Source organism: Anolis carolinensis, chromosome 5 (genome assembly GCF_035594765.1).
Source record: "Anolis carolinensis isolate JA03-04 chromosome 5, rAnoCar3.1.pri, whole genome shotgun sequence".
NCBI lineage: Eukaryota > Metazoa > Chordata > Lepidosauria > Squamata > Dactyloidae > Anolis > Anolis carolinensis.
Window position 1 is genome coordinate 196725879 of NC_085845.1, and position 26544 is coordinate 196752422.

A 26544-nucleotide genomic window follows, 5' to 3' on the forward strand; every position below is an offset into this window, starting at 1 on the left:
AAGCAGACACAAGAAGTCCACAAATGGGATGAGAAATCCAGGAATAGTTCACATAGAGGTTCAGAAACGCTTCATCAATAGAGGCCCAGGAGTCTGCCATTTCCTCTCATGCTCTCCCCAGGTGTTCCATATAATTGTAAAGGGATTATGTTAATTTGGGTCATTGTTTCCTGGAGTCCAAGGTGTGGTGAAGTAGCATTCCAATAGAAGGTTACTTTTTCAAAGGTTCCAAAGGTGAAGCAACCTTCCAATGGAAGGTTACTTTTTAGGGCAATTAGAAATGACCACGTGACTGGCTATATTTTCTAATGGAGCCACATCTTACAATTAATATAGTTTATATAATTCATATTGTTGAAAGGGGGGGGGAATCTAATTTCTCGATAATAGTACCCTGCCACAAGCCTTGGAGAGAGAAGAATAAGAATTCTTCCTCTCATTTTCCGTTTTCTATCTGCATGTGTGATCCCATGGAGAGGGGCAAACCAATATAAACCAAAATGGTATTCAAGGAAGCACATAATAATTCATGCTTTTATATTGGTTCACAGGCATGGGTTAGGATGCCCTTGGCACTCTCCAAATTCAGAGGACCATGACTTCCATCATCCCTAGCTACTACCATTCCTAGCTACTCACAATATGGAGGGCAGCATGTTGAGGACATTGGGACCATTATTTATTATATGCCTAAATGTTTACAATAAAGCTGATCAGATTCTACTTAATACCCCCATAAGGGTGCATGAGACCTCCTGTTTTCTCATTCCCGCTTTTTTCCACTTTGTGAGATCTAGCAGCAGTACATTAGTGAATCCTCTCCCCCTTTAACCTACATAATATCAGTGTTGAAGACTAGCCCGGAGAGGAAGTAAAGGAGAGAATTCCAGGAGAGCAATAAAACAAGCCTTTTATTGTTATCACAGCTGATGATAAGGCAAAACAGCCGTAGGTACCCACTTCAGTGGGTCCTTACCATGCAAATGGCCGTCACAACATGTGCGCAGCAAACAAAGAATTTATATCTCAGCTTATCTAAAATTGACCAATGGCTGAGGGTCTTCCTCACCTTCCACACCTACTTGGCACAAGTGATACCAATGACCTAACTTGTTTACTCTGAGTTTTTTTCTCCCTTTGGAACTTCCTGGAGAAAGGCACCAGCTCACAGGAAGGGAAGGGTATATACACAGGCAAAGCTACATAGGGAATAGTTTACTATTTTTCTGGCTTATGGTCCCTACATCAGTAGGAGTGCCATAGCCCTCTCCTATTTTCCTGTCTTTTTTCTGATAGCAGCAGTAGCAATATGCCATCTATTCCTTTGTAACTTTCATTAGCATGAATAAACAGGAACCAATAGTGACCCATATCTGCAAATGCCAATCTCAGGAATATGGCTACTGGTCATTAACTGCTCATCATTAGCTTGTGCCATCAGATGCCCTACTAAACATATATCATCTTCATTGTAGATAAACATATAAGAATATAATAATTTCTTATCCTCCTCTCCCCACTGATCAAGGTGGAGAACAACAATACTTTAAAATACCACACATAACTTTAGTTAAAAACATACTGCACCAGTTAAAACATATTGCATCAGTTCAAAGAACTTATAACACCAACCCATTTTTAAATGACCAATCCATAGTTTAAATTATTCATTTAAATCTAAAAATAATTGGAATAGATTTCCTGGAAGGTCTTCAATGCTGTTTCAAATTCAAACTGTATAGTTAGCTGTTGAAGCTCTACTGGCAGGTCATTCCACAATTTGGGGGCGACAGAATAAAAACTCATCTGGGTGAACATTACCAGTCTAGTACTGGATAACTGGAATAAATGTCCCCAAGAAGACTTTAGTGTATGGGGCAATTTATTCAGGAGGTGGCAATCCCATAGGTTACCAGGACCCAAACCACAGAAGGTATTAAAGGTTACAACCAACACTTTGTATTTTGCCTGGTAACTAACTGACATGCAATTGAGTGATTCGCAGAAGTAGTCCAATGTACAGCACATTACAGAAGTCCGGCCTTGAGGTTTCTAGTGTATGCTTCTAGTGTATCTTTACATCCTCCAATTCCAGGAAGGGGCACAACTGTCACGACCCAGGCTACAGAGCACCAATAACCATACGCAGAGGCCCGATTCTATCTAATATCTTTATTAAGGAAATATATAAAGTTAATAAAAGCAAATGTAAAAGTTAGTCCAGAAGCAGACCTTTCAGGAAAGGTCAAAATTAGTCCAAAGAAACAATGTCCAATATGAAATATTAAGGTCCAAAGTTGTAATCCAATAACCGAAACACTCACTTTGCCAGGCAAAGTGAGGGGAGATGACAAGGTCCTTTAGTCCATGAATTTGAGCAAGGCTAGGAATTAACTTGATACTTGAAAACAAGGCTTGAATCGTGGCACAAGGTAACAAGGAACAAGAACAAGATCCGTGGAATTACTTGGTAAAATCCGTGAAACAAGGCAAGGTTTAGTCCTGAAAGGCGAGGCAAGGTCCGTAGGTAAACAAGGCTGGGAAACAGGAGCGAAGGCTTGAAAACAAGAACAAGGCTTGAACAGGAACGAGGCTTGGATCGGAGCGCGCTGTCCAGACACAACTCGCTCCGGAGGCTGACGAATTGACTCCGCAAAGTTACTCCGCGGGTAAAACACCTATATAGAGTCTAACTTTCCCGCCGAGAGCAGTTCTCTGGGAACCAGAAACGAAAGCTAATCTCTGAGACCAGATGTTTGACTCCTTAAAGATTCTCATGGAAAGCAGGCTTAATTGGCTAAATTCTTAGCAATTATTCTAGCACTCCTGCGCGAGGCCGCTTCCAAACCTCTCTGTTGTTTACAAAACTCATGGCGAGAAAACACAGGAGATGTAGCCTCAGTGTTTGTTTGACATACTTCTGGAACATAACCCTCTTGCAGGTGCAAGGTTCCCAGATCTGGCTGGGAAGAATCTGTCTGGGAAGAATCCAGTTCTGACTGGGAAGGTAAAAAACCCAAGTTTTCTTCTTCATCAGGCATCACAATGTCATGAGCAGGACTACAAGGCCCATGGGTCATCACACTATCCCCCTCCTCAAGCCCCCTCCCAAACTGGGACTCTCTCCCCGAGGCGCGAGGTCGTGGCTTGGCGGGATAGGTCTGATGAAAGCGACGGGTTAGATCAGGAGCATGGACTGTGGAGGCGTCTTCCCAAGAGCGTTCCTCAGGGCCAAAACCCACCCAGTCAATGAGATATTGCAGGCGGCGGCGGTGAAAGCGAGAATCCAAAATGTCCTGAACCTCGAACTCGTCCTCCCCATCCACCAAAATAGGGACGGGGGCCGGCCGGTCTACATCTGGCCGCACACCATCCGCCGGAAGGAGCAGGGAGCGGTGAAACACTGGGTGAATGCGCATTGAACGCGGAAGTTGGAGTTTGAAAGTCACGGGGTTTAATTGCGCCACCACTGGATAGGGGCCAATGAAACGGGCATCTAACTTCCGGCAAGGGCGATGGGAGGGCAAAAAGCGAGTGGACAGAAAAACCCGATCTCCTACCTTGATTTCGGGGCCCGGCTGGCGATGTTTGTCCGCGTGGCGTTTATAGTCCTCCTTGGCTTGTTCCAGTTGCTGGAGCAAAAGTTGTTGCACCGCTGTGAGTTCCTGCAGCCAATCTTCTGCTGCGGGAACTTCTGAAGTTTCAATGACAGGGGGAAAGAAACGTGGATGGAAGCCGTAGTTTGCAAAGAACGGCGTTTCTTTTGTAGAAGCCTGGACTCCATTGTTGTAGGCAAACTCCGACAGTGGTAACAGAGAAGCCCAATTGTCCTGTTGGTAGTTTACATAACAGCGAAGGTACTGTTCCAAAGTGGCATTGGTGCGCTCCGTTTGCCCATCCGTTTGGGGATGATGAGCTGAAGATAAACGAGAGTCTATGCCCAATAGTTTTTGTAGTGCCTTCCAGAAACGAGAGGTGAATTGGGATCCACGGTCTGTGACCAAACTCTTGGGCAATCCATGTAGTCTGAAAACATGTTGGAGGAATAAATCTGCAGTCTCTTGGGCCGTGGGAAGGCCTTCACAGGGAATGAAATGGGCTAACTTGGTGAAAAGGTCCACCACCACTAGGATCGTGGTGAATCCACAGGAAGGTGGTAAGTCAGTGATAAAATCCGCAGAAATTATTTCCCATGGGCGAGATGGGGTAGGAAGGGGGTGTAGAAGCCCTGAGGGCTTCTCCCTTCTTATCTTGGAGCGCTGGCATACTGGGCAGGTGTTGACATATTTTTCCACATCTTTGCGGATCTTGGGCCACCAGAAATCTCTTAGGATCAGATGCATGGTTTTAAATAGTCCGAAATGCCCTGCTGGTTTGCAGTCATGACACAGACGAAGTGCTTTTTCCCTGCCCGGTCCGGGTGGGATATAAACATGATTTCTATAGCAAAGCAGTCCATCTTTAAGCGAAAAGGGAAAATGCAGACCTTGACGAAGTTGGTCCTGCGCCCAGGCATCTGCTTGCTGACTAGCCCTGATTTCTTGAGCACAGATGGGTCCTGGAGTAGAGGGAGTTGAATCAATGGGAGTGGATTTGGTGTTCCCCACTGTGAGCGTGGCAAAGTTCTCGGGTTGTAGTAGTTGGGATTCAAAGGTCTCCTTGCGTCCTGCAGCGTATTCCGGTTTACGTGACAGGGCGTCTGCTTGCTTGGTTTGGGCTGGGGTCACATAATGAATCTGGAAGTTGAAACGTTCAAAGAATAAAGCCCAACGTTGCTGCCTCTGATTTAGCTTGCGGGCAGTTCTTAGATGTTCTAGATTCCGATGATCAGTGTGGACTTCAATGGGAAATTTGGCCCCTTCTAGCCAATGTCTCCAAGTTTCAAAAGCTGCCTTTATGGCTAATAGTTCTTTTTCCCAAATGGTATAGTTCCTCTCTGGTGCGGTTAGTTGACGAGAATAATAGGCACAAGGATGAAGGTGATCTCCCACCGGTTGTAGGAGCACAGCCCCAATTGCCACATCAGAGGCGTCCGCTTGCACCACAAAAAGGGTTTCAGGATCTGGATGCTGAAGGATTGGCTGGGATGTGAATAATTTCTTTAGTTGCTGGAACCCTTTCTCTGCTTGATCAGTCCAGCGGAAGGGCTGTTTCCCACGGATGCAGCTGGTGATTGGGTCAGACCAGCGGGCAAAATCTGGAATGAACTTGCGGTAATAGTTCGCGAACCCCAAGAATCGCTGCACCTCTTTCTTGTTGGTTGGCGCCCGCCATTCCAATACTGCTGAAACTTTTGTCGGGTCCATGGAGAGCCCTAGAGGCGAGATGCGGTACCCCAGGAAATCTACCTCTTGTAGATCAAAAGCGCATTTTTCCAGCTTGGCATAAAGTCCATGATCCCGCAATCGTTGTAACACCATTTTAACGTGGTTCTCATGTTCTGATTGTGATCTAGAAAACACCAAAAAATCGTCCAGGTAGATGATCAAGAACCGATCTAGATAGTCCTGAAAAATGTCATTGACAAAATGCTGGAACGTTGCGGGAGCTCCGCATAAACCATAATTCATAACTCGGGACTCGAATAATCCGAATTTAGTCTGGAAGGCGGTCTTCCACTCGTCCCCTTCTCTGATGCGAACTAGATTATAAGCCCCCCGTAGGTCCAGCTTGGTGTAGACCTTGGCTCCTCGAAGTCGGTCTAGTAGATCCGAGATTAAGGGCAGGGGATAGCTGTTCCGCTTAGTGATATTGTTCAATGCTCTGTAGTCCACCACCAAGCGTAATTCCCCTGACTTCTTCTTCACAAACATCACTGGGGAGGCGGCTGGGGATTGAGAGGGTCTGATGAATCCCTTGCGAAGGTTTGTCTCTATGAATTCCCTGAGAGCTTCTTGCTCTGGTTCAGTCAGGGAGTAGAGATGCCCTCGCGGGATCGGGGGCCCCTCCACCAAGTCAATGGCACAGTCATAAGGTCTATGTGGGGGTAATTTTTCGGCTTCTTTTTCATTGAATACATCCCAATACTCGGAGTACTTCTTTGGCAAGGTGATAATGGGCTCGGTGTCTGTGGCATGGCAGACCTTGGCTACGAGGCAATGGTTTTGGCAGTACTTTGAAGCAAACTGCAGTTCTCTGTTGGACCAGGAGATGCTTGGGTCGTGAAGTGTCAGCCATGGAATCCCCAAAATCACAGGGAAATGGGGAACCTCAGTAACAAAGAAGGAAATCTCTTCCATATGTTCCCTTATCCACATCCTGGTGGGTTCCGACCACTGGCTTACGGGGCCCGCCTTGAGAGGGCGGCCATCGATGGCTTGCACCACACGGGCATTCTTGAAGTCATGATATTGTAATCCCAGAGAGTCGGCATACTCTCTATCAATGAAATTGTTGGTAGCTCCTGAGTCTATCATGGCGTGGATCATGACGGGTCCCTTTTTTGCTGACCATAAGGTGACCACTAGAAGGAACAGGACCCCGGTTGGCGGCTCTTGAATGGGTTTCTTGACCGGGTTGGCGAGCCTCTCTACGCCCGGTCGTTGGCTTCCCCCGCCGGCTGTGTGCCAGCCGCCTCAGACGCCTTCGTCTCCGTGGAGGACGCCGCCGCAAGACGGGCGGCGGGCTTCCCTTTGGCTGGGCACTCTCTGGCGAAGTGGCCCCCATTTCCGCAATACCAACAGAGATTTAGGCGTTGGCGGCGGGCCTTCTCGGCGGCATCTAATCTGGGACGCACATTGCCCAACTGCATCGGCACCTCCTCGCTCCCTCTGGGGTATGGGGATGGTGGTGGGGGTCTCCACACTGGACGCGGCTGAACGCTGGCGGGAGCGGGGGGTTTTGCCCCAGCTCTACCGCTCTGGCCTCGTACCCACTGTTTCCTGTTGGCAATCATGACTTCAGCCCGTAAACATTGATCGATGAGTGCTTCAAGCATTTGGGGAGGATCCACCTTGGAGATTTCCTCCAGCATTTCAATGTTGAGACCCTCCCGAAATTGTCCTCTGAGGGCAACATCGTTCCAGCCGGTGTTGTGGGCCAGCACTCGGAACTCGGCTATGTACTGAGACATGGGTCTGTCTCCTTGGAAGAGGCGGCGGAGTTTGTGACCGGCTGCCTCCAAATTGTCCTCGATTCCCCAAGTCTCCTTAAGGTGGTCCAAGAAGCGTTGCGCTGATCTTAGGTGTGGAGAGGCTTGGTCGAACAGTGCCGTCGCCCAGTTGGCCGCTGGCCCGTCTAGAAGACTGTAAACCCACGCCACCTTGATGTCTTCTTGGGGAAACTCGGCAGCACGGGCCTCTAGATAAGCTTGGCATTGGCGACGGAAAACATGAACCTTAGAAGCTTCTCCAGTAAACTTGGTTGGCAACGCCATGGCCGGAAGACGGATTCCGCGTTCCTTCAAACCCTTTATTTCCCCATCCTGTGCATTGAGCTTATCACGGATTCGGTCCACCTCATCCTTGTCGATGGTGTAGGTAATCGGCTGGCCGCCCGGTCCAGGTCCGGCTCCGGTAGACATTCTGGCCGAGGTTAATTGGTGCTTAGGGTGGCGGAGTCAAACTGTCACGACCCAGGCTACAGAGCACCAATAACCATACGCAGAGGCCCGATTCTATCTAATATCTTTATTAAGGAAATATATAAAGTTAATAAAAGCAAATGTAAAAGTTAGTCCAGAAGCAGACCTTTCAGGAAAGGTCAAAATTAGTCCAAAGAAACAATGTCCAATATGAAATATTAAGGTCCAAAGTTGTAATCCAATAACCGAAACACTCACTTTGCCAGGCAAAGTGAGGGGAGATGACAAGGTCCTTTAGTCCATGAATTTGAGCAAGGCTAGGAATTAACTTGATACTTGAAAACAAGGCTTGAATCGTGGCACAAGGTAACAAGGAACAAGAACAAGATCCGTGGAATTACTTGGTAAAATCCGTGAAACAAGGCAAGGTTTAGTCCTGAAAGGCGAGGCAAGGTCCGTAGGTAAACAAGGCTGGGAAACAGGAGCGAAGGCTTGAAAACAAGAACAAGGCTTGAACAGGAACGAGGCTTGGATCGGAGCGCGCTGTCCAGACACAACTCGCTCCGGAGGCTGACGAATTGACTCCGCAAAGTTACTCCGCGGGTAAAACACCTATATAGAGTCTAACTTTCCCGCCGAGAGCAGTTCTCTGGGAACCAGAAACGAAAGCTAATCTCTGAGACCAGATGTTTGACTCCTTAAAGATTCTCATGGAAAGCAGGCTTAATTGGCTAAATTCTTAGCAATTATTCTAGCACTCCTGCGCGAGGCCGCTTCCAAACCTCTCTGTTGTTTACAAAACTCATGGCGAGAAAACACAGGAGATGTAGCCTCAGTGTTTGTTTGACATACTTCTGGAACATAACCCTCTTGCAGGTGCAAGGTTCCCAGATCTGGCTGGGAAGAATCTGTCTGGGAAGAATCCAGTTCTGACTGGGAAGGTAAAAAACCCAAGTTTTCTTCTTCATCAGGCATCACAATGTCATGAGCAGGACTACAAGGCCCATGGGTCATCACAACAACTGGCATAATAGCCGAAGCTGATAATAAGCACTCCTGGCCATTGCATTTATCTGAGCTGTCATTTAAAATGATTGATCCAGAAGCATTCCCACGATGCAAACACAGTCTTTTAGGGGAAGTATAACTCATCCCAGGACTGTTTGAAAACACCAAGTTAGGACCCTAAAAGTAAGCTACTCTTGTCTTTTCTGAATTGAGTTTCAATTTGTTTTCCTCTTCCAAACCATTGCCTCCTTCAGGCATTTTTTTTCAGAGCAGAGACCTATCCTTAGCTGAGGCTATAAAGTAGAGTCACAGAGGAGACATCCAGGGACATGAGGCATGTGAAGGCATGGAGCAATTCATTTGGGTGTCATCAGCATCCTGATAGCAACCCCACCCCATGCCTCCAGGTGATTTCTCCCAGTGGTTTCATTTAGAAGTTGAGGATAGAATGGTACCTTGCGGTATGAAGGATCACCTGCTAATAGTTGATATTAGGAAATACAACAAGTACTTGCTCAGATCAGCCACAATTGCCCTCTACTAGCTAGAGAACAAACATCTCAGTCATGCAGAGAACTATGTAAAGTGATATTGACACGTTTCTCACTCTCAACTTTCATTTAAGAAGTTGAGCCACCTCCTAGTCCTCATTATGGCAGAGAGGAATTCAGTGCCCACAGTAATGTCATGACTGAAGTAATTGTATTGTGTTTAGCCATAGGATATTGCAAACTCAGAGGGAAAAAATGTATGCGAGCCTTAGGCTTTGTGAAAAAATACATCTCTTCTATATGACTCTATATAAATGCATGCAATTGCAACCTAACTTTTAAGCAAAGGATGCAAAACAAAATCTGGCAGAGATAGCTTAACTAGTCACTATAAAATGACAGGCATCACATCATCATCATGGGAGGCTTACATGACTCCAAAGAAAGAGAAAAATGGATGACCTGGAGAAAAGGGAACAATACAGGATGAAAACTTCTTGTGTTATCTTTTCATAGATAAGTGCCCATCTAGTAATGATCACTTTAATATTAAAAAATACAATGCAGCCTACCAGAATGGGGCAATTGTCACCAAATTTGTGTAGCTGTTTGTTCAGCCTGCTGTTTGGGAGTAAATCTTCAAGATTTCTGCTTTTCTCTCCCAGTCCAGGCTGATGATTCCAAGCCATTCCACATTTTATATTGGACTAACTTTGCCTGGCCATGTGTTGCTGTGGCTTATGGGAATCCTTTGTTGGCCAGATGGAATAGCAGTGAATAACCTTGCAGTCTCAAAGGCTGGCCATTTTCTGGAGTAACTGGAGCTTTTTGTTGTATGAACGTAGAGGCATGGATGAGGGGTTGTGCTGCCAAGTTTAGTGTTTCTGGGATGTGTACTTTTGTTGTTTTGTCCTAGGCTGAAATTTCATTACACTTATATATATATAGATTGGAAAAGGTATATCCAAGGTGCTGAAGCTATTTTGGTGCTATATTGCAAGACCTTGGGGAGTTCCTTTAAACTTTCAAAGACATCCAGAATAGGTTCACCATCCCAATGATACTGAAGCCATCAGCCACAGCTGTATTATCCCCAATAAACTGTCAGAGACTTGTCCACCAAATTACTGTTAAACAGCTGCACACTGCCTCATAGTCAAACGCAGTCAGAGGTCATCCATAACAGTCAGGCAAAATAAGGACGAGACACAAGGGTAGTCCAAAGTTCTGTCCAAAATGTTCGAAGCCAAATAATCTCACCAACACCGAGGCTGCAAGCCAAAATGTAATTTACACACCAAAGTGTTGACTCAGTCAAGTCAAGGTTCACCAGCAGAGATTCAGACTCTAAACGTTGCTTCCAGCACCTAACTGAGCCAGTCTTCAGCTACATATGCCACTTTCCCAAGTGATCCCACCTGCTTGCCCTCCTTGCTGCCAACCAACAGGAACTCCTCAGTTGAATGGCATCAATTCTTAATTGCAGCCTAGCTGGAATACTTGATTCCTGGTTTGCTTCCTGAAGCCCCTGATCCTGCCTTGACTCTGTATCCCTTTCTCCTTAGGGCTCCTGCTCCTGCTCTGCAGAGATGGGTTCCTCAGTGTCAGGCTGTTTGTGATGCTGATCTGTGTTTGCCCCTGAATCAGATGCTGGGCGAATAAACCCTTCCCCCTTATTTTCGTTCTCAGCACAAGCCATGACATAAACTCAATAAATCTTCACTCTTAAAAATAAAAGGGTATCAGAAATCTGATCTGCCACTCAACTAGATTTCTACCACAGATACAACTCTTTTATCTGCCTGCAACTAGTTCAGTACCAAAGTCTGTGCTATGTTTGCTAGATATCCCAGTACAGCCCCTGGCATTTTCAGTTTTCTAGGATCTAGATCTTAGTGGCTTTGCTCATAGGTGGGCACCTTCTGCATGTTTGTGGTCAGTTTCCTGCCTTGAAGATTTGTCAAAAAATAAGGGAATTGAAGTGTACTTCAAGGACAATAAAAATCTCCTTAGAGATCACACACTGGTCATTGCTGGCTTAGATGGACAAATGGTTCACACAAGATAATGCCCACTGCTTTTACGACAGTGATGTCAACACAGTAAGAACACCATGATATTCCTTTAACAATCATGTTTACATCCCATGAAATCCTGGGGTTGGTAATTTTGTGGGAATTTAGGACTCTTTACCAGCAAGCTGGAGCGTCTCACTGAAGTAATCATACTAGTCCCACAATTTCATAGCATACAAGCATAACAGATAAAGTGGAATCAAAGTACTACAATTGTGCATTGTGTAAGACACCTGAGTATATCATGTGAGTCGCAATGCCTGGGGAAGTCACTCTGGCCGAGATCCTGTGTTGTTTCAATGTATCATAAATATCCCCCATCAGAGATACATTATGCTTCTATTGCACAGTCTTTGTACTGAAGAGAAGTGTAATACAACAGCAATGTGCAATGCATGTTCACATGCTACTCTGATGTCCATCCATAAGCATAATGGTTCTGTATGCAGAACTCCACTTGCTATCATTTCAACTGGATACAACCATTGAATATAGTGTAGTGCAAGTTAAACTTGTGTACATTGCTAACAGGGTGTCAGCCTGTAACTTGGCACCAACATGGACATTGGGATTTATATACTGGACCCTTGGTATCCACTAGGGTTTGATTTGAGCATCCAAACTCCATGGATGCTGAAATCGCATTATATGCAATGGCATAAAATGGTGTCCATTATATAAAATGGCAACATCAAGGTCTGCTTTTTGGATTTTTAGAAATATTTTCAAGCAGTGAATTGTTGAATCTGTGGGTACAGAATGTGTTGATGCAGAAAGCTGACTGCTGTTCAAACAGCCAACTTTCCCCAGCTCTGTCCTATGTCCATTATATTCACCCAAAGCACAAGACACAGAGAGAAAAACTATAGCCATAACAAAACAAATAAATACGGGTTCTTTGAAAAGGGAAGAGCATCCATGGCAGGTATCTACCAGTTCCTTGGGCTAATTGACGACCTCTCTATACATCATCCTAGATAAAGGGCCCTTGTGTGGTAAATGCTGATGTTTAGTGCCTCCCGATAGCATTTTGTTAACAAGAAGATAACGGAGGAGCAAGATGCGTTTGTTTAGCCGCCTATAGATAAACCTCCGCGTGTCTTTGTTAAGCCTTTTCTCTCCTCCCCCATGACCGATGGTAAGGCCCAATTGCAATAAATAATACTCTGGCCCCTGAATCGGCCACCTGACAGCAGAATATCCAGTGCAACAGGGAATTGAAACAGATCCGGATTTTTGCATCAGGGACAGAAATCAAACTTCAGAGCTGAAGATTGTAAGGGATTTCAAGATATGAAATAAATTAAGTGGTACATAACTATTAGACTAATTCATATTTGTTTGAAAATGTAACAGGGTGTATTAAACATGTGGTCTTCCAGATGTTGTTGGATTTCAGCTACCAGTTTTGCTCACCTACATTAATCAGGCTTGCTGAGAATTATAGTCCAAGAACACGTGAGGGGCTGTGTTGCACCCCAAGGCAGCGCGAGCATCCGAAAACCAGGCAGGAGCCAATATAACACACAAGCTGTTTATTGAAGCATATATATATCTATGTGCATTTAAGGTGGAAAGTCAGAGTAAGAAATAGTCCATAATATATAGTCTATTGCAATTCAGAAAGAGTTTATCAATGTCCAATTTGTAATCCACAAGTGAAGCTCGATAGCTTCTTTTAGGAAATCAAAGTTTGTCTATGAAGCAATAGCAGGAACAAAGCACTGCAAATCCACTTGAAAAGTCCCGTAGCAAAATACTTGGGGGAGAATTGAACTTTTACTCAGAGAAATTTTGTTACAAAAGATAGGAGCAGGAAATAGGGAGTGAGAAGAAGTCGGAGACTCGCTCTCAAATTGGATGATTAATTTTCCCATGAGAACTTTGTGGGTCCTGTACTCCCTAATTCTTGCAGACTTGGGATCCCCTCGAATTCCATCGCCCCAGCTGTTTCTAACTCTAACTCTCAATGAAACCTGGGCCATGATGGCTGAGCCACAACAGGCTGTGTGATCCCCGAACCTAGTTCAGCAAGACTTAATTCAGTTCTGAATTTAATAGTGGAGCTATCTTTTTGCGGAGGTACAAATGAGCAAAAAATCCTTCCATTATGATTATGAGGATCAATCAATCAGTCATTATGCTATGGAATGCTAGGATTTGCAGTTTAGTGAGTTATTAGAGCAGGCATGGTCAAACTTCGGCTTCATGTGTTTCGGACTTCAACTTCCACAATTCCTAACAGCCTCAGGCCCTTTCCTTTTCCTCCTCAGCCACTTAAGTGGCTGAGGCAGAAAAGGAAGGAAGCTGAGACCTTTAGGAATTGTGGGAGTTGTAGTCCAAAAAACCTGGAGGGCTGAAGTTTGCCCATGTCTGTATTAGAGTATATACCAAATGTTGCCCAGGTGTTGGAGGAGCCCTCCTGTTTTCATCTCTCCTTCTTTCTTTCCCTACCCTCATACCTGTTGAGGACTACTCTTCTGCTTCTGAGGAGGAGGTAGAACAGGAGGCTGAAGAGGTATCACTTGGGGATTTGGGGCCAAGTGTTGAGGAAGGATAAGGTGAGGAAGACATACTACAAGTCCCAACATTTTTAGAACGGTGAAGGGCAAAAGAAGAAAAAAGAAGATCAGCTAGAATCACAGCAAAAATCTGAGCAATCAGACCTCACCCTAGGAACATCTGTGCTGGAAGCTCAGAGCTATAAAATAGCAGCAAAACCAGTGGTCAGTGCTGGCAGCAACCGACCTACTTGGTGTGTTTGTGTTCCGGTCTCTGTGCTACAGCGTTGGCTTTGCAAAAGACTTCTTGCCACAGACTCTCATTCCTATATACTGTAGGCCTTTTTTGCCAAAGACTCTTGCTCCTGTCTGCTGTGAAAACTTTTTGGCCAAAACTTTTGTTTCACGTCTGCTGTAAGACCTTGCATTGTTTTTGAACTTGAACTTCTGTTTCCTTTACTGGTGTTTGCATTATTATTATTTTGCTGAAGTAAACCTTTTTTGGTTACTTTTGCTCGTGTTGTAAGGCTGTATTTGGAGCAAATCAGGATAATACCCTTTCCTTTCTTACTTCTCTCATTTTTCCTCCCCCTTCCTTCTTTCTCTTCCTTTCTTTCCCTTGTTTTTCTCTTTCCTTCCTTCCTTCCTTCCTCCTTTTGCCTCATACACACACCAACTTTCTTTCCCAATGACATCACAGAGGGCCACTTCACCTAGAAACATCCTTTTTGGAGATTGGCATTCACACTATTTGGAATAATCATAACCTTTTGCAAAGTATGATCTTCCTGAGAAGAGCTAAAAACTCATTTGAATGAATCTTCTCCTTGGTGGCAAATATCCACTAGTATTTATGCAAGGCAAATTAGGTTTCTCAGCTGTTAGACTGATATACCTGGATATCTCTTTGAGCTGTTACGAACAAAGATTATGCCAAAGCACAAAATATATAGCAGATCTTCAGAAGTGTTATTTCAGTTGCCCAAAAACATCTACTACCCCATAAAATATATTGAATTCACATCATGCTCTCAAGAGGCCAAAAATAAAGTAGACTTTGTTAAAAGTAACGAAGTTGATTTACTTACACACTTCATGCATTGAACGTTTAGGTGCATTGCTTATCAATCTAGTTTCAGATAGGTTTTAAGTAGTTTCTCTGTGCAGATAACACAGGGCATCTTTCTTAGAGCAACAGTCCAAAGTCTAAAGCATCTCTGCATTCTGTGCTTTAATGGAGTCTGTCTTTCTAAAAATGGAGTCTGAGCTCTGAATAGTCCCAGATCTGATCACATGGTGTGCAATCCCTCCCACAACATAGAGTTAAGGATAACTGCATACCAACACACACATATACAATATACATAACAAATAACTAACATTGGAGGTTTGTAGAAGGTTGCTATTTTCAACACAAATTGCTAACATTCTGCAGTGTGGATTGTTTACTAGTCACCTCTAACTTTCTGTATCTGTCCTCAAATTTTGCTTATGAAAGGAGAAGTGTGGGAATGTTAACCTTGACAGGCTTAAGAGAAACTGATACCCTATGTGTATCCCACTAGCAGGAAGCTTTGAAATAACCCAATAATGGTGTCATATGGAAGGCGGGGTATGTGTGAAGCCATCTAGGGGGACTTCCATGGTCCAGATTGGGACCATGGAGAATCAGCTTTAGTCACATGCCTATCACATGACCTGCCTCCCAATACTCTTTATATGGTCATATTTCCGGAAAGTGACTAAGCTATCATCTTGCATCATACCAGCACACTTCAAACTAGTAAAAGTGTGAGAAAGAAAGATCCTCTGATGTGAAGCAGAGTAAGATCAACTGGGTGCTGATAAGGACACCTCGACCAGAGATAAACAGATTAATCAGACATGTCATTGCCCAAAGAATTAAAATAGTTTGCTGGATGTGGAAAGCTCAGAGTGACACTCACACCTGGCCAACACATTCTTTTTCTTTGCGTAACTCATGCAAGGCTGGAACGCTGCCCAGGTATGCTAAATCATCCGATTGCATCATGTGGAACCTCAGGCCAAACCGAGCATCATTTGAGAAGATGTCTCTCACCCATAAATTCATACGATTTTTATCCTAATTGAATTTTTGAGTCTTTTCTAACCATTTGGACTAAACTTGGATGATCCAAGCTTTGTCTCTCTAACATTGACTGAGTTCTGGATCCAATGGAAAGTCTTAATTTGTTCCCATACGTCTTGACTCATTATTCAACCATTGGTTTTAGTACATCAACCCATCCTTTGTAACAGTGGTTCTTTGACCAGGGACCACTTTGACCAGGGGCTACTCTCCAACATTAGTACGAAAAGGGTTACGAATTGGTTTTTGGTCAACTTTAGATTCGGTTTGGTTATTTGGGGTGACAATTCAGAAAACTGCATTACATAGACCACATCAGCTCTAGTTTCTGATACAGAACATACATCATCCAGTAGTTGCCATCTGCTTGCCCACAGAAAACCATATTTAATAATCTAGTGCTGATGTGGTCTATCCAATGCAATTTTCTGAATCAGCACCCCAAACAACCCCAGGAACAGGCCTAAAAACAAAGACACCCTAAATAACCCCAGGAACAGGCTTAAAACAAAGACACCAAGGCGCCCCTGCTTCCAGGTGCCACATGGAATGGCTCTGCTCAGAGGGAGGGAGGAGGAGGAGAAGCAGCAGACAGGAGACGTTGTTGCACCTTTCATGGGTAGTCAGCTTCTCCCCTCCTGACACCCCTGTTGCCTCAGCACTGTAAGAGGGTTTCGTGAGAGCAGTTGCTCTGGTTTCAACAGCGTAGTAACGGTGAGGTTGCAGACCATATTTTAGTTCTTAGAGACCTGGGATATAAATAAACATAATAACAATAATAATAACAACAAAACATTGCATGGAAAGTTACTTGACAAAATTGAAGGAAAAGCTGATAAGGAGAAGACATGGCTGTGGCTCACAAATGGGCCCCTGAAGAAGAAGGAGACAGAAGGCCTGATCCTTGCAGCCCAGGAGCAAGCCATCAGAACAAAGGCAATTAAGGCCAAGATCGAAAAATCAGCTGATGACCCAAAATGCAAACTGTGCAAGGAAGCTGACGAAACCATTGATCATATCCTCAGCTGCTGTAAGAAAATCGCACAGACAGACTACAAACAGAGGCACAACTATGTGGCCCAAATGATTCATTGGAACTTATGTCTCAAGTACCACCTCCCTGCAGTAAAGAATTGGTGGGATCACAAAAAAGGTCATGGAAAATGGACATGCAAAGATACTGTGGGACTTCTGAATTCAGACTGACGAAGTTCTGGAACACAACACACCAGACATCACAGTTGTGGAAAAGAAAAAGGTTTGGATTATTGATGTCGCCATCCCAGGTGACAGCCGAATTGATGAAAAACAACAGGAAAAACTCAGCCGCCATCAGGACCTCAAGATTGAACTTCAAAGACTCTGGCAGAAACCAGTGCAGATGGTTCCAGTGGTGATCGGCACATTGGGTGCCGTGCCAAAAGATCTCAGCCGGCATTTGGAAACAATAGACATTGACAAAATTATGATCTGCCAACTGCAAAAGGCCACCCTGCTGAGATCTGCGCGCATCATCCGAAAATATATCACACAGTCTTAGACACTTGGGAAGTGTTTGACTTGTGATTTTGTGATACGAAATCCAGCATATCTATCTTGTTTGCTGTGTCATACTGTGTCATTGTGTCAATAATAATAATAATAATAATAATAATAATAATAATAATAATAATAATAAAATCTGTTTGGATTGTGGGATATTTATATTTGCAGATATGTACATAAAGAGACCTCTTGGGGATAGAAACCAAGTCTAAATGTGAAATTCCTGTATGTTTAATATACACTTTATTCACACAGTCTGAAGATATTTTAAAAATAATTTGTGCAAGAAGCGATGCTTGTGTACATTGAACCATCAGCCCCCTAACTGAACAATTTAGGAGTATTTTGAATTTCAGAAATCCAGATCAGGGATGCTCAGCTTGTACCACCGGAAGGAAAGACTCCTGGTCTCACAATAACAAAAACAAAATCTGACGCAAAACGTAGGCCTGTGACTCCCACACTGCCATGTTTCTTTCCTTTCCTGTCTGATTTTTAATTTTTTTTCTGGCGAAGAAGCTGGTGGAGCTTCAAAAGCTTGCATGACATGTTTTGTGCGTTTTGGCTGGCCAAGAAAAGTATCTGCTCTTGTGTGGGTTTTGTTTTCTTTTTGTTGTACGGTCAGTCCAGCTTCTGTAGGATATGTTTCCAAGTAACTCTTGATTTCTTTTTTCCTGTTATGTCAAAGTAATGTGGGTGCTCCTTCCCACTGCAGGGTTTTGTCTCTTTAGAAATAAGTGACGGAAAAGACTCACCTGGCTGCTCCGGCAAAAGCAAGCAAACAAACAAGGGACGTGAGAGGTGTCTTGGAGCTTTCTCACGCTACAGGTGTCATTGACTCACCTGGGGCCAGGATGTTTGTGCTATCAGCAGCAATTTAGTAAATGGTCACCGTGAATCACTGTAATTGCCACTGTTGGTGCTTTTTGTATTTAATTTCCCTCTTTCCATGGTCCAGCTATTCACAGCATATATATGTATGTATGTATATACCACACAGAGCATTTGTGTCTTTGATGAAGTGGATTATAGTCCACAGAAGTTCAGGCTGCAAGACCTTATTAAGAAGATATCAATTATTATTTTACTAAGTGCGTCATATTTCTGGCTCTCTAATTCATTCAAGTACATTGAGATTTTCATATTAATAGGCCTGGCTAATTTTTAAGAGGTCAAAATATCACATCCCCTCCCACTGTTCTAATTGGCAAGGACTTTCCCTATTACTCCTCTGTCATCCCACTTATTCTGTGGCTTTTAAAATGTCCCAGTTTCTCTCTCACCTTCTCACATACCCTCCTCAGTTTTCAGCTTTTATGTTAATTCCTGCAAGTTGAATTCAAATTGCAGAATTAGTTTGTATTCAATCATCTCAGCAGCAAAGAAAGGAGTTGAATGTTGATCTTTCCTGCAGATACGGACAAAATTCCAGCTTTTGTGTTTTTTCTCATTAAATAAATGTTGCCATCTTAATCACAATCCATTTTCATCTGTGATGTGTCAGATGAAACTTTAATTTTAAAAATAAAAATACTATGTATTCATTCAAATATTTCCATCCCATCCATTAAGAGGACAACATAGAATAAAATCCACCGAAACGGTTAAAATATAAAGCAGTAAATGTAATTTTTGTTGATGTGTGCCTTCAGTTGGTTTCCATCCTATGGCATCCGTAAGCGAAACTTATCTCTCACTCAGGGTCATCCAAAAGGTTTTCATGGCTGAGCAGAAATCTGAAGCCTGGTCTCCAGAGTCACAATCCAACATGCAAACTCCTACACAACTATTTCAGACAAGTAAGACCATGTGCAAATACAGTTTTAATTAAAACTTGTGTTTTAACCTGGGGATGAAATTAAGTCAGTATTGGTGCCAATGAGGACTCCAAGGTTAGGGCATTCTATAAACTGAGATGCCTCTACAGAAAAGATTCCTATTTCATGTTAGGATGGTTATATGTTTGGCACATATAATAAAAAATATCTTTCTTTAAAAGTTATAGAAAATGAACACGTCGAACTACTTAGGGACTTCTGAATTCAGACTGATAGTGTTTTGGAGCACAATATAACTGACCTCACGATCATGGGAAAAAACAAAACTGGAAAAGTTGACATGAAAGGAGGATTTAAAGATCGAACTGCAAAGACTCTAGCACAAGCCAATAAAGGTGGTCCCAATGGCGATCGGCACACTGAGTGCAGTGCCTAAAGACCTTGGCCAGCACTTTAAACCATCAGTGCTGACAAAATCACCACCTGTAAGTTGCAAAAGGCCACCCTACTCGGATCGGCACACATTATTCGCTGATTAATCACATAGTTCTAGACACTTGGGAACTTTCCAATGTGTGATCCAATACAAAAGCCAACAAAGTGATCTTGTTTGCTGTGTACTAATCTTGTTGTATATCAGATGATGATGATGATGATGATATTTATTTCTTGCCCACCTCTCCTCACGGCTTGAGGTGGGTTACAACATTGCTGTACACTTTGAGAAGAGCCATGAAGGGATGATGGAATTTGCAGCTCAAACCTTTAGCGCAGTCGTTCTCAACCTGTGGGTCCCCAGGTGTTTTGGCCTACAACTCCCAGAAATCCCAGCCAGTTTACCAGCTGTTAGGATTTCTGAGAGTTGAAGGCCAAAACATCTGGGGACCCATAGGTTGAGAACCACTGCTTTAGTGGTTATCTGGTTGAGTTAGAGTGGGTCCATAATTTAGTTTTGTTTTTCTGTAATTTTCCCATATGGGCTGGTTTTAGCCTTGGTTTTTTCCCTGTTGTGTATTTTTCAATGTATATTTTAAAATTGTATGTTAATTAAATATATGTGTGTGTATTCTTGTCTATAGGTCTGTGTGTATGTATAAAGGAAAGCAATCTTTAGCTTCATTACCCAACATACATTTGTGATACGATCTCTCATGTCTCTTCCTTTTCTGAACTCAGCATTTCCAGTGGGGAAAGGGGGATTCCTTCACCCATGTTCCTGTCTTCCTTTGGTGTCAGTCCAGTTTCTTAATTGGAATGTCACTGGATTGGCTGTTGGTAGGTTAAGTGGGTCACCTTATCCACTTCATGTAATCCAAAGTCGTAATCCAGGGCCATTCCAATTGTCATTGCACGGATATACTCTAGTAACTCACTAAACTGCAAATCCTAGAATTCCGTAGCGTTGAACCATAGCAATTAAGGTGGTGCCAAACTACTATAAGTCTGTCTTATAGATGCAGCCTAATGGCTGATTGACCTTAATAATAATAATAATAATAATAATAATAATAATAATAATAATAATAATAATAATAATATCAAAATGACTTTTTGCCCATCTGTATTACTGTTAAATTCAGAGCTGAATTAAGTCTTTCTGAACTAGGGGTGGAGATCGTAGTTCCTCTTGGACTACAAATCCCAACATTCCTACAAGGGTTGCTTGCCATGCTGGTTTGGGCTTTTGACAATTGAAGTCCAGAACATCTGGAAGACCTAAGGTCAAGAACTATTGCACTAAAGGATATCAATCTTATTGGAACATCCTTTGAATAATGATTGCTTGGCATCTGCATTTAATCTCCCCGTGATCTTGGGTTTCCATATTTGACACCAGCTAGTCCTCCCCATGCAATGATGTCTCTACCCACACTGAATGGGTTTCGTCAACTATTTTGAAATGCTGTGTTCACAATTAAAATGTGCATTTTGAATGTGAAATTTTATCTGCAAATTCTATCTTCAAAATGTAGCATATAGTATTGAAATCAGGAGTGGCGGCAGTCGTGTTGCTATGCAGACATTGCAGCAAAGAATGGTTGGCATTAACAGCACAATCTCAAATGGGTCGACTCAGAAGGAAGACCCACCATGTTCCGTGCATAGGATTGGAGCCAATCTTGTTGTAGGGAGACGAGGCAGCCTTTGCTTTCTTTTGATACGTTTGTTTTCTGAAGTGTTCCAAAGCAGAACATGTGGAGCAAAGACTTGCCAACACGGGCATGGCATCACCCAAATGTTGGCAGGATGAGGAACTCATTAAGGTGGAGACCTGTCACCGCCTTTGACAGGAATCTTGGATGAACACCTTCCTCTCGTTCTTGAGAAATTCAGTGTAGGATGGATCACTCGCTGGCTGGCGGGCTGACTCGCTCTTCAAGCTAGCCAAGTGGTGCAAAACGGGAACGCTTCCATGGGAGGGATCCTAAAATGAGAAAAGTCACTTTTCCAACTACACTAACACATACTGCCTCTGCATTCTTCTATTTATTTTTTTATAAAGCAATAAAATGTTTTAACAATCTGGACAGACTAGGGAAGGCTATTTTAGAAGGTGTGTTCAAAACAGAAATATTAACAAACTTCTCTATGACAGTGATGGGTATCTAATGGACATGGGTCAAACTCAAGGCCCGTGGGCCGAATCAAGCCCACCATGTCATGTAATGTGTCCCTCCAGGAGTTGGACTACATCTCCTGTCTTCCTCGTCATTAAACATCATGACTAGAGCTGATGGGAATTGTAATTCAGCAACAACTGGAAGGCTGCCATTTGTTCTGTTTAGTCAGGAGAGTGGAATTTAGATACAAGGCTTGTGGATATGATATCTGACTTTAAAATGTGCGTAAACCTTTCCCCAACCTCAGAGCCACAAGTGGTGTTGGATTACAATTCCCATTATCCCCAGTCTGCATGGCAGATCATCAAAAGTGATGGAAGTTGTCATTCAACGTCTAGGGACCCAAACTGGGTGACAAACTAAAGAGCCCCATGTCAACAAATGATAGTTTGCCCCCTGTATCCAGGGATGCTCTGTCCACGGGTTCAATAACAATTAGGTCGATGCCCTCAATGAAAATCATAGAATAGTAGAGTTGGAAGAGACCTCATGGGCCATCCAGTCCAACCCCCTGTCAAGTAGTAGGAAAATGAGCTTGGCACCCTTGGAATAGAGGTACTATGTGTATCTTTGGGAGCTGCTGTGTGCCTTTGTTAGAGAGATACACAGAGCAGCCCCCAAAGAAACACACAGTGTCCCTAGTCCAAGGGTGATTATTTGAAAAGGAAATATCTGAGCCACAAACTTCACCACCTTCTAAGCCAAAAACAGACTCTAGTTGACTCTTGACTCCATTTTCCAGCCTTTACTCTTCCAGAAGAGTCCCTGGCAGAGAAGGCTAAAGACCTTGTAAAACAAAAACTCAATTGTATTGAACCATGGTAGTTAAAGTGGTATCAAACTGCATCCATTCTACAGTATAGATGCATCCTTAGGGTACGGTGGCTTCGTGTGTGCATACCAGAGGAGGCAAGGACAGGATGGGTAGATGGGAGCCAGCTGGGCCAGGGCTTTGGATGATGTTCTTGCCTATCTGCTGGGGCCAAATGGAGAACACCTTTCAAGGAACAGCTTGGTTTGCAACTCAGTTCTAAATCAGTCATTAACCATGTGCCAAATTGGATGAAGTGTAGATAATGTTGGGTGAGCTGGACTTCCTTTATGCAAGAGTAGGTATCCTGTGACTCTTCCAGTGTATTAGACTACAATTCCCCTCAGCTTTGGTCTGCACAGCAAGTTGTGGGGCGTCGTAGTCCAACCACATGATTCCCGCCCCTACAGCCATATCCACCTGGTGAATGAATGACACCTTTTTTCTCCCCTAGCACTTGACAGGTTCAGTCATGCCCTTGTGAAGTTAGTTGTGCAGAATTGGATATATGTTGGGGTTCAGGGGAGAGAGCGAGCAAGGTTTCCCTTTCCGGTATCCCAGTTGGTAGGTCTTTCTGAAATGATTTGATGGGTGACGTGTGTCCACTTCTGTCCCCTTTCCTTCTCTCCTTTGCTTTACAAATAACCCTTCTGGATTCTCTCAGGGACAGAAGAAGAGTTATTCCGGAGGAAACCAGGCACCAGATCAATCCTTCCCCACTTTCTTCCACATTGGTCATGCCTTCTTTTGCTTCCTCTGCTTAACTTTCTCCTCTTGGGTTTTAAAAATATGGGGAACCTTTCCTCAGAGCCGGAGAAGGACAAGAAATGAACCTCTGCCTCATTTGCTGGAGCAGCCTGGTCTCTCTAGTTCATCCCTCATCCCTTTCCATGATTAAAGAGAAAGGGAAAGGTTTTCCCCGTGTCCAACTCTGGGTGTTGGTGCTCATCTCCATTTCTAAGTCGAAGAGCCGGTGTTGTCCATAGACACCTCCTAGGTCATGTGGCCAGCATTGACTGCATGGATCACCATTATCTTCCCGCCGGAGCAGTACCTATTGATCTACTCACATTTGCATGTTTTCGAACTGCTAGATTGGCAGAAGCTGGGGCTAACAGTGAGTGCTCATTCCGTTCCCTGGATTCAAACCTGCGACCTTTTGGTCCACAAGTTCAGCAGCTCAACGCTTTAACACACTGTGCTTGCTTGTCCTAAAAGATTGGTTATGAATCCCACATATTTGCATTTATCCCTGTGTAAATTTGGTTCTTTTACAATCTATATACTTGAAGGGGATCAGATCTCATCCAGTCTTGGAAGCTAAGCTGGTCAGCCTTACTTAGTATCACAGTTTTATAGTTTTTATTCTATTGTTATATATTGCTGTTTGATATTTGATGTTTACATATGCGAGGCATTGAATTTTGCCATTGATTGTGCTGTGAACCTCTTTGAGGGGTGAGAAAAGTGGCATAGAAATGCAATAAATAAATAAATAGATACACTGTTTCTGTTTTAGCAAAGGATGATTGCTGGAAGGATTAACCCTGGTGAGGACCCTGAAGCCCAAATGTTTTGGCTTGATCTTGCATAATCCCCAGGGCAGGTCATGCAGGATTAGGCAGCGAGGAACTGAAGCTCAAAATATTATCTGGCGGACGAAAGGTTCTTCACACTTGGATAGCATCAGAACGTCCAAGAAATGCAGCCCAGAAGTTTTTGACTTGAACTCCCACAATCCCCTACTCCCGTCGATGCTAGATGTGATTGAGGAGAACTGAAGTTCAAAACATCTGGAAGGCCAAAGACTTTGTATCATAGATAAAGCTAAATCTTCACAGAATTGGTGGTTATTCTGGAAAGATGAAACAACATTGCCTGAAGTAATGGACAACAATTGTCTGAGTAACTTCTAATCTACATGCCAGGGAACAAAGATGGATAATAATTCCAGACTGGCACATAAATAAGTTGGAAGAATCCTATCCTTCCCATGTCTTGGGCAACAGCAAATGGCTACATCCTCTCTTAGATTGAATGTTCTTCCTCAATAATAACTTTGGCCACTTTGAGCAAACTCTGACGTTGTGCGGCCATATATGTCCTGGTTTTCATCTGTGAGCATCTGATAATACCAGCGGTCCAGCCAGTAAGATGGCTTTCTTACACTCAAGGAGTCAGTTTCCGCATCAGCTTAATCTGGGCCTTGATTCATTGAGTGCTGCCTACACGCCGAGCCTTAAACTACCCTCCTTACTTCTCTTTCATCTGGGCTAAAAAACAAATAGAACACATAATTAAAGCACCTTCCCAGAGTCACTCTTAATTTTTCCGTTGACCACAAATTGCCATGGTTAAAAGTGAGTTGATAAACATCTTTGCAGTGATGAAGAAGGGATGATAAATTTATTTACCTGGGAAAAAATGAACCACTCGTCACATCCTGCTGCATTGAAGGAGTTTTCCTCCCTTTCTTTCCAGGTTTTTATAGGGTCTGGAAATGCTGAGTCTAGTGAAAGAATATACATGGGGCATCTAAGTGGTTGAATCACATACTGGAGATGAAATGGGAACTGTTTTATCAAGGAGACTTCACAGATGTTACAGAAGGGCACATGTATTTAGAGCCAATTTTTGGGACTTAAGAAAATTGTAGGATCTCACCATGGTTGCATTTATATAGATGAGTTAATGCATTTTGGCACCCCCTTAACTGCCTTGGCACAATGGGATAACCCTTGTGCCAGCAGGTCTGCTGACTTGAAGGTTGGATTGCTGACATGAAGGTTGCTGCTTTGAATCCGGGGAGAGTGCGGATGAGCTCCCTCTGTCAGCTCCAGCTCCTCATGCAGGGATATGAGAGAAGCCTCCTACAAGGATGGTAAAAACATCAAAACATCTGGACATCTTCTGGGCAACATCCTTGAAGACAGCCAATTCTCTCACACCAGAAACAACTTGGAGTTTCTCAAGCCACTCCGGACACACACAAAACAAAACTGTCCTGGCTCAATGCTATGGAATCATAGAAGTTGTAGTCTTGCAAGGTATTTAGTTTTCTTTGCCAAAAAGTGCTTGTGCCTCACCAAATGACAACTCCCAGGTCTCCATAGTCTTGTGTCATGCAGTTCAAATGGTGTCAAAATGCATTAATTCTACAGTGTAGACGTACCCCAAAAGTGTGACACACATCAATAACAATGGAAATTATCTCCAAGAAAAGGAAGGGGCCTGAGGCTGTTAGGAATTGTGGGAGTTGAAGTCCGAAACACCTGAAGGGCCAAAGTTTGCCCATGCCTGATCTACACAGTACAATTAATAGTTTGATACCACTTTAACTACCATCTTGACAATACTCTGGTTATTTGGTTGTATAGTAGAGTCTCACTTATCCAACGTTCTGGATTATCCAACGCATTTTTGTAGTCAATGTTTTCAATGCATTGTGATATTTTGGTACTAAATTTGTAAATACAGTAATTACTACATAGCATTACTGCGTACTGAACTACTTTTTCTGTCAAATTTATTGTTAAACACGATGTTTTGTTGCTTAATTTGTAAAATCATAACCTATTTTGATGTTTAATAGGCTTTTTCTTAATCTCTCCTTATTATCCAACATATTTGCTTATCCAACGTTCTGCTGGCCCGTTTATGTTGGATAAGTGAGACTCTACTGTATGTGTTCATTTTTGTCTGCAAAAATCTGGAAGGTTGTGTCCCAAAGAGATTACACATATAGGATAATGTGTTTTCGAGGCACTGGAAGTTCTTGTCCAGAAGGAAAATAATATCTGAACTCCACAATTTTTAAAGAAATGAATAGAGTTAAGACCTAGAAGACCGTGTCTTGTTTCTCTTTTTCCCTACCAGATTGACTTAGTTTCATAAATGTAGGGCAAACGTCCAAAAAGATGTTTATCAGAATGGCCAGGCTATGATTCTATAAAGCCAGGTCTCTTTCTCTGTGTCCCAGGTGAAGGGCACAGGTTGCATTAAACTGGCTGGGTAGGAATAAGGTCTGCCAAGCTGTTGGCAGCCCTTGCGAAGAACCCGTTTTCTCATTAAAGGAGGAAAAT